General features: G+C 55.4%; 1 non-coding gene and 1 pseudogene across 1 annotated transcript; both read left to right on the top strand.

The window, feature by feature from the left end:
- Positions 1 to 1,768: 1,768 nt before the first annotated feature.
- On the top strand, positions 1,769 to 1,923 carry LOC143187950 (5.8S ribosomal RNA). The gene has a single exon (XR_013003391.1). It is a non-coding gene; the product is annotated as a 5.8S ribosomal RNA (ribosomal RNA).
- A 1,355-nt stretch (positions 1,924 to 3,278) lies between these two features.
- LOC143187944 (large subunit ribosomal RNA) overlaps positions 3,279 to 7,500 on the top strand; it is a 7,541-nt pseudogene continuing 3,319 nt past the window's right edge.

Below are 7,500 nucleotides of genomic sequence, written 5' to 3'. Positions count from 1 at the left end.
GTCTCTCCCGTCCGTCGCGCCCCGCCTGGCGTGTTAAGAATGAAAAAAGAGAATATGTCGAACGGCCATACGGCTTACGTGAAGGAGGTCTTTTACATACGGAGTACGCAGTTACTCAGTTCGATGCTCCCGTCCGTACGCTGTGTCGGCAAACATATAAGCGCACACGAGCCCGCCAGCTCGAAAGCGATAGTCACGGACGTGTAAGAATAATGAATCGTGCAGCGCTCGCGTGAGGTGTGCCAGTTGATTCCATCGCCAACTCGATATCGGGGTATTTCATGCATCTCGTATGAAACACATTGTCCCGTCGTTGCGTGATGATTCGCTGCAACACCCGCCGCTGCCACGGTCATCTTCGCTCTGTACATTCGCTTCTGGCTGCTTGCGTGAGGCTCCTTGTAAGAAAGGGGGAACGCGCAAAGGGAAAGGAAAGGAAGCCCGCCAGTTCGAGAAGAACGTTTCTTTTTTTTTCCGTCGTGAGTACGCTGCCGATAGTTACAACGCTAGCGTGAGGTGTCGATCACCGATGTCATCGGGCAACATGATCGGGGTCTTGCATGCAATTTCGCATGGAGGACATTGTCCCGTCGTTGCGCGATGCTTCGTCGCACCCGCCGTTGTACGTACGCGCGGCATCTTCGATGGAGCGAAACTGTTCCTTCTCGACTGCCTGCGTGAGGCTTTGTCCCAGCGTTTACAAAGAGCCCGCCAGTTTGGGATGTATCGTTCCCTCCTCGGCGCGTAAGCATTGCGTCGATATATATAGCGCTTGCGTGAGGTGCATCTCCGATAGCCCCGTCGCCACAGCATGATATCGGGGTCTTTCATATCTTATGGAAGACATGGTCCCGTCGCTGCGCGATGTTTCGGTCACACACCCGCCGCTAATATATACGGTGCATACTCGCGCGGCAGAGAGAGGAGAGAGAGCGTGCTTGCCAGCTGCTTGCGCGAGGCTGCGCCCGTTTCTCCTATTTTCGGTGGGAATAATGAAAAGCGAGCGAAGAAGAGGTTAAGGAGAATAACCGATATGAGCGCACGAGTGCGAAAGCAAACGTTTTCCCATTCGCATCCCGCTCCCGGTGTTTCTTCGTCTCTTTACCTCGTTGTTCTCTCCGAACCGTCCAGCGGATGTGGACCCTCTCTTGAGAAAGAGAGGGCCCGGGTAACCTAGGACGCGACACGTATCCCGCGTCGATGTGCGGCCGTAGGGTACGTATTCCTGCCGTGTGAACAACAACTGTGGACCGGCTGTTAACAGCTTCGACTTTCGTGAGTCTGACTCCCAAGAATAATGGAATTTGTGTGTGAATTTAAGGGGATGAGAAAGACCGATCGAAGCCGGCTGCGAAGTCCGTTCTAATCGGCTATCCAAATCAGGAGGGGAATACGTACGTGCAGGGCGCTGCGACAATAAAATGGGGGGTGTCGTTTCAGAGGAGAACACCGTGGATGTACGTGGTTCACTTGATCGGGGTATCCCCGTCGGCTCCATCGTACTCTCCAGGTTGATCCTAGGTTTTTAAATGTACTCTACGCCTGGCCGTTACGGGAACCGTTCGCAATTGCGTGGCGGTCTCCGTGCGGAACCGCATCCCAGAGACCCCTGTGTCGTCACTTTCGTTCGTTCGGACGAAGTGTCGCGACGCCCGAACCTCCATCGACCGTGTGCTAGTTGGAGGCGCGGGTCTCGGATTCTTCCGAACCCGAGAACTATATACGAGTATGATATATATATATACATGAACACAGAATATTAAAATACAACCCTGAACGGTGGATCACTTGGCTCGTGGGTCGATGAAGAACGCAGCTAATTGCGCGTCAACGTGTGAACTGCAGGACACATGAACATCGACATTTCGAACGCACATTGCGGTCCACGGATACAATTCCTGGACCACGCCTGGCTGAGGGTCGTTCACGTAACCTTAAGACTGCTTACGTTGGCATCTCGGTGTCACGTACGAGCGATTGTTGGACCGTTCGTCGGCGTTTGCCGCGGTCGCACGAAAACAAGCGAGAATACGCTCTAGACGTCATGGAGGGAAGAAGGTTGTGTGTACGCGGCAGATGACTGGAGACATCGTCGTCATCGTCGTTGCTTTGTCGTTCCGGACTTGCGTGAGTGCTAATTTTCACACGGCGTCGTGAGTCGCTTAATTTGTCGACCGCCCGTGTGTGTATGTGCACCGCTCCGGACGCAAGCGCGCGGACGTACGATCATCGACCAGCCTCCGTGTCTCGCCAAATACCCTCGTGATTGTTAACAGACAGCGTTCCCTTTTCGTGCGAGTTTTCATCCGCGCTCCCGACGTAGTCTGAAATGATGCGTGTAAGAAAGAGGCGTGCGTAACCCGCAACGACACACAAGAGAGTTTGTCGTGAGACTACAGAGAAGGACAATGAAAGGGTGTGCGAGTGAGCATGAACACGAGATCGCGTATACCCCACCCGTGTAGTGTGGTGAAGAAATGTATGACGAGAAACAGAGCCCCAGGGATTCTAGAGGGATCGTCTTGTTGCAGGAACAACGCGAAAAGGAGGCACTCATTCGTCGAAACGATGAAGTTCCGGGATGCATCTTCCCCGGCCACGTTTCGGTCGAGTCGTTTGTGGCTCCGTGAATGTGTTGTGTTGTACTACAACTTGTTTCTGTATCCTGAATCCTCTTTGGCGAGGCTTACACAGCCGCCATATATATGACTCATCACATAGGGATGACTTCTCTCCTAGAAGGAGGAGGTGGAAAGGTAGCAGCGTCCGGTCGCCCCATGTCTTCGCGTTAGTCGATCGCCGAGAGAGACCGCGCGTCAAGTCCGGTCGTCCAGTCCACGAAAGCTATACAAAAAGCAAGCGGACGGGCGTTAAACCATACCGGCAGTCGCCTGGCGAGAGTCTCTCTCCTTTAGATCGAATTAAACGAGACGCGAAGATGCTTTGGTGTGGCGCATTAAGGACGATGTGACTTACTTTCCGCTGATCACTTCTGGCGAATTACGAGGAGCTTCCTTACCTTTGGAAACGCTGCTGTTGCGTTACGACAACATATTCCGAAGGCACACGGCGAAGTTGGGACGACGCATCGAACATGATCTCAAGTCTCTCTCTCATTTCCCATTTCTCGTAACATTCGTTCACACACTCTGCCTGGTCCGCTTCTCTCGGTTGTGTGCCCCCGTTGTACGAGGATTACGCCACAGCTTCTTTCGTCATTTTTACACATATATAAAATATATCACTCTACGTGTGTGATATATTTAACACGTATACGACGACCTCAGAGTAGGCGAGATTACCCGCTGAATTTAAGCATATTACTAAGCGGAGGAAAAGAAACTAACAAGGATTTCCTTAGTAGCGGCGAGCGAACAGGAAAGAGCCCAGCACTGAATCCCGCGGTACTGCCGCAGGGAAATGTAGTGTTCGGGAGGATCCGTTTATCCCGTGACGTTGCATCGCGTCCAAGTCCATCTTGAATGGGGCCATTTACCCATAGAGGGTGCCAGGCCCGTAGCGACCGGTGCGCGTCTCGGGAGGGTCTCTCCTTAGAGTCGGGTTGCTTGAGAATGCAGCCCTAAGTGGGTGGTAAACTCCATCTAAGGCTAAATACAACCACGAGACCGATAGCGAACAAGTACCGTGAGGGAAAGTTGAAAAGAACTTTGAAGAGAGAGTTCAAGAGTACGTGAAACCGTTCAGGGGTAAACCTGAGAAACCCAAAAGTTCGAAAGGGGAGATTCATCGTCGACAAATGCTGGCTCCCGTTGGTGCGCGAAACCCCGAAAGGGGTGTCCGTCGCTTTTCCGCAAGGAGGGCGCACGGATGTTACGGCCAACGGCGAACGTTCCGGCTACGTAGACGTGCACTTCTCCCCTAGTAGGACGTCGCGACCCGTTGCGTGTCGGTCTACGGCCCGGGCGGTTAGACCGTTGCGTCGCCTTGTGCGTGCGCGACGGACCCTCGGTGACCCGACCGGCTGCGCGACGGTGTTCCCCCAGATGGTATCGGGCCGCAACCAGTCTTCTCATTCGAACGGTGCGTCAGGCCCGCCGCAAGCTCGGTCAGCTTTGTTTGCCCTGTGGTACGGACGTCTTTCCCGTTCACGGGCCTGGCCAGCTGTTAGCCGGCGGAGCCCTCGGACTGGCCAAGCTTTGAATTACCTGTCGGCGGCGCTATTGCTTTGGGTACTCTCAGGACCCGTCTTGAAACACGGACCAAGGAGCCTAACATGTGCGCGAGTCATTGGGATGAGTAAACCTAAAGGCGAAATGAAAGTGAAGGTCGTCCTTTGCGTCGGCCGAGGGAGGATGGGCGCTGCATAGTGCTCCGCACTCCCGGGGCGTCTCGTTCTCATTGCGAGAAGAGGCGCACCTAGAGCGTACACGTTGGTACCCGAAAGATGGTGAACTATGCCTGGTCAGGACGAAGTCAGGGGAAACCCTGATGGAGGTCCGTAGCGATTCTGACGTGCAAATCGATCGCTGGAACTAGGTATAGGGGCGAAAGACTAATCGAACCATCTAGTAGCTGGTTCCCTCCGAAGTTTCCCTCAGGATAGCTGGCACTCACTCCTCCGTTCCTTCGGGGACGCGTCGAGTCTCATCTGGTAAAGCGAATGATTAGAGGCCTTGGGGCCGAAACGACCTCAACCTATTCTCAAACTTTAAATGGGTGAGATCTCTGGCTTGCTTGGTTCATTGAAGCCACGAGATTTCGGATTAGAGTGCCAAGTGGGCCAATTTTGGTAAGCAGAACTGGCGCTGTGGGATGAACCAAACGCAGAGTTAAGGCGCCTAAGTCGACGTTTATGGGATACCATGAAAGGCGTTGGTTGCTTAAGACAGCAGGACGGTGGCCATGGAAGTCGGAATCCGCTAAGGAGTGTGTAACAACTCACCTGCCGAAGCAACTAGCCCTGAAAATGGATGGCGCTGAAGCGTCGCGCCTATACTCTGCCGTCAGCGGCAAGTGGGGAGGGACGGTGCCATTACTGGTGACCGTCCTCCATGAAGCCCTGACGAGTAGGAGGGTCGCGGCGGTGTGCGCAGAAGGGTCTGGGCGTGAGCCTGCCTGGAGCCGCCGTCGGTGCAGATCTTGGTGGTAGTAGCAAATACTCTAGCGAGACCCTGGAGGACTGACGTGGAGAAGGGTTTCGTGTGAACAGCCGTTGCACACGAGTCAGTCGATCCTAAGCCCTAAGAGAAATCCTATGCAAATGTGGTGTCCTAAAATCAATGTCTGCAAACATATTATTATACAAAGAGATAAATTGAAAGATAAAAAAAAGAGACACACACACGTTGGGCGAAAGGGAATCCGGTTGCTATTCCGGAACCCGGCAGCGGAACCGTTTAACATCCGGGCCCTCATTGAGTGTTCGTCGGGGTAACCCAAAATGACCTGGAGAAGCCGTCGGGAGATCTGGGAAGAGTTTTCTTTTCTGTATAAGCGTTCGAGTTCCCTGGAAACTTCTAGCAAGGAGATAGGGTTCGGAACGCGAAGAGCACCGCAGTTGCTGCGGTGTCTGGATATTCCCCTCGGACCTTGAAAATCCAGGAGAGGGCCACGGGAGGTCTCGCGCCGGTTCGTACCCATATCCGCAGCAGGTCTCCAAGGTCAAGAGCCTCTAGTCGATAGATTAATGTAGGTAAGGGAAGTCGGCAAATTGGATCCGTAACTTCGGAATAAGGATTGGCTCTGAGGAGCGGGGCGTGTCGGGCTTGGTCGGGAAGCGGGTCTGGCTGACGTGCCGGGCCTGGGCGAGGTGAAGGGTCTTAGACTTCGGTCGACGTCCTGGGATCCGAACTCGGTCCCGTGCCTTGGCCTCCCGCGGATCTTCCTTGCTGCGAGGCTTCCGCGTCGGTTCAGCCGTCGCGTGTCGTTTCTTCGGCCGCCATTCAACGCTCGGCTCAGAACTGGCACGGACCAGGGGAATCCGACTGTCTAATTAAAACAAAGCATTGCGATGGCCCCCGCGGGTGTTGACGCAATGTGATTTCTGCCCAGTGCTCTGAATGTCAACGTGAAGAAATTCAAAAAAGCGCGGGTAAACGGCGGGAGTAACTATGACTCTCTTAACTCGCTTAGTTGGCCTGTTAAGGGAGCCATGGTTACAGGGTAGGTGATGCGTCTTACAGACCTCTCGTCAGGTCCTTAGCCTCTCCCTACCAAGTGGCTGCACCCACCTCCCCGTGGTGCTCGCCGGTAACGGTGGCAGGGGATTTTTCCCCCTGTTCACCGGCTAAGAGGTGCAGCTGCGAAAAAGGGCCCTTGGGGTTGCCAGCCCCACCGGCCCGTAACTTGTGTTGGCCACAAAAATAAAAACAATGCCTCGGATGAAACACCTAGGGGGGTGCCCACTGGTGCCCCCCTGCCAACACAAACCCCTCAGCCGGGGCCGAGCTCGGGCGCAGCCCCTGCCCAGCCGGTCTCGTATTTGTGCGACTTTCCGGGTTGTGGAAGACCATTCACCACCAAGACCGGGCTTGGCGTCCACCGAAGGCGTGCTCACCCCGATTGGACCGATGACGCAAACCGCGCGGCGCCAGTGAAGGCTCGTTGGAATCACGAGGAGCTGTCTTTGCTGGCAAGGCGCGAGGCGGAGTTGGCCATGACGGGTGTTCGGTTCATCAACCAGGCACTCCTCGGCTTCTTGCCCGGACGGACACTCGAAGCACTAAAGGGCGCCCGTAAGCGCGGGGACTACCGGGCGCTCGTAGAGGAGCACATTGCACGCATGAAGCGGGGGTCCATGGAGTCGGCGACTGGTGTCACCCCGACCACAGGTGAGGATGAGGAATGCGATCGGGCCCTCCTGGGGTATTTTCGCGGCCTTGAGCCCGTCGGCGCGGACGCGTTCAGGTCTGAGAGCTTGGACGCGATTTGTGCAATGGTGGGCTCTGAGGACCGCGGAACTACTCTGGAGAGGCTGACCGCATACCTGGTGGACGTGTTTCCGCCTCCTCGCCGGGTGGGCCCGGGGGGACACCACCGCCGTAGAGTGGCTCAACCGTTGCCGCTTTCGCGACGCAAGCAGCGCAGGGTCGACTATGGTAGAGCGCAAAAGCTCTGGCATAGGGATCCAAGACGCTGTTATGATGCCGTGATGGACGGCCCCGTAGTGAACCAGAGCCTCCCCAAAGAGGTAATGGTTCCCTATTGGGAGTCCATCATGACCAATGCGCGCGGGGGTGGCCCGATTGAGGCCGAACAAGAGGAGATTATCCCCTCCCTATGGGCTCCCGTCACGCCGGACGAGGTCCGGGAGGCTCTGCCGGATCGGAAGACGGCACCTGGTCCTGATGGCATCACGGCGCGGATCCTCCGCCGAACCCCCCTCGAGGTTCTGTCGAGGATCTGTACGCTATTTATGTGGTGTCGCAGGCTCCCATTACACCTTAGGGAGGCTAGGACGGTGCTGATTCCGAAGATTCCGAATCCTGCGTCCCCGTCGGACTACCGCCCCATTACCGTACCGTCGACCCTTGTGCGTTT

The sequence above is a fragment of the Calliopsis andreniformis genome, unplaced genomic scaffold (assembly GCF_051401765.1).
Source record: "Calliopsis andreniformis isolate RMS-2024a unplaced genomic scaffold, iyCalAndr_principal scaffold0419, whole genome shotgun sequence".
Classification (NCBI taxonomy): domain Eukaryota; kingdom Metazoa; phylum Arthropoda; class Insecta; order Hymenoptera; family Andrenidae; genus Calliopsis; species Calliopsis andreniformis.
Note: the sequence above shows the minus strand (reverse complement) of the source record. Positions and strands in the feature narration are given on the sequence as shown.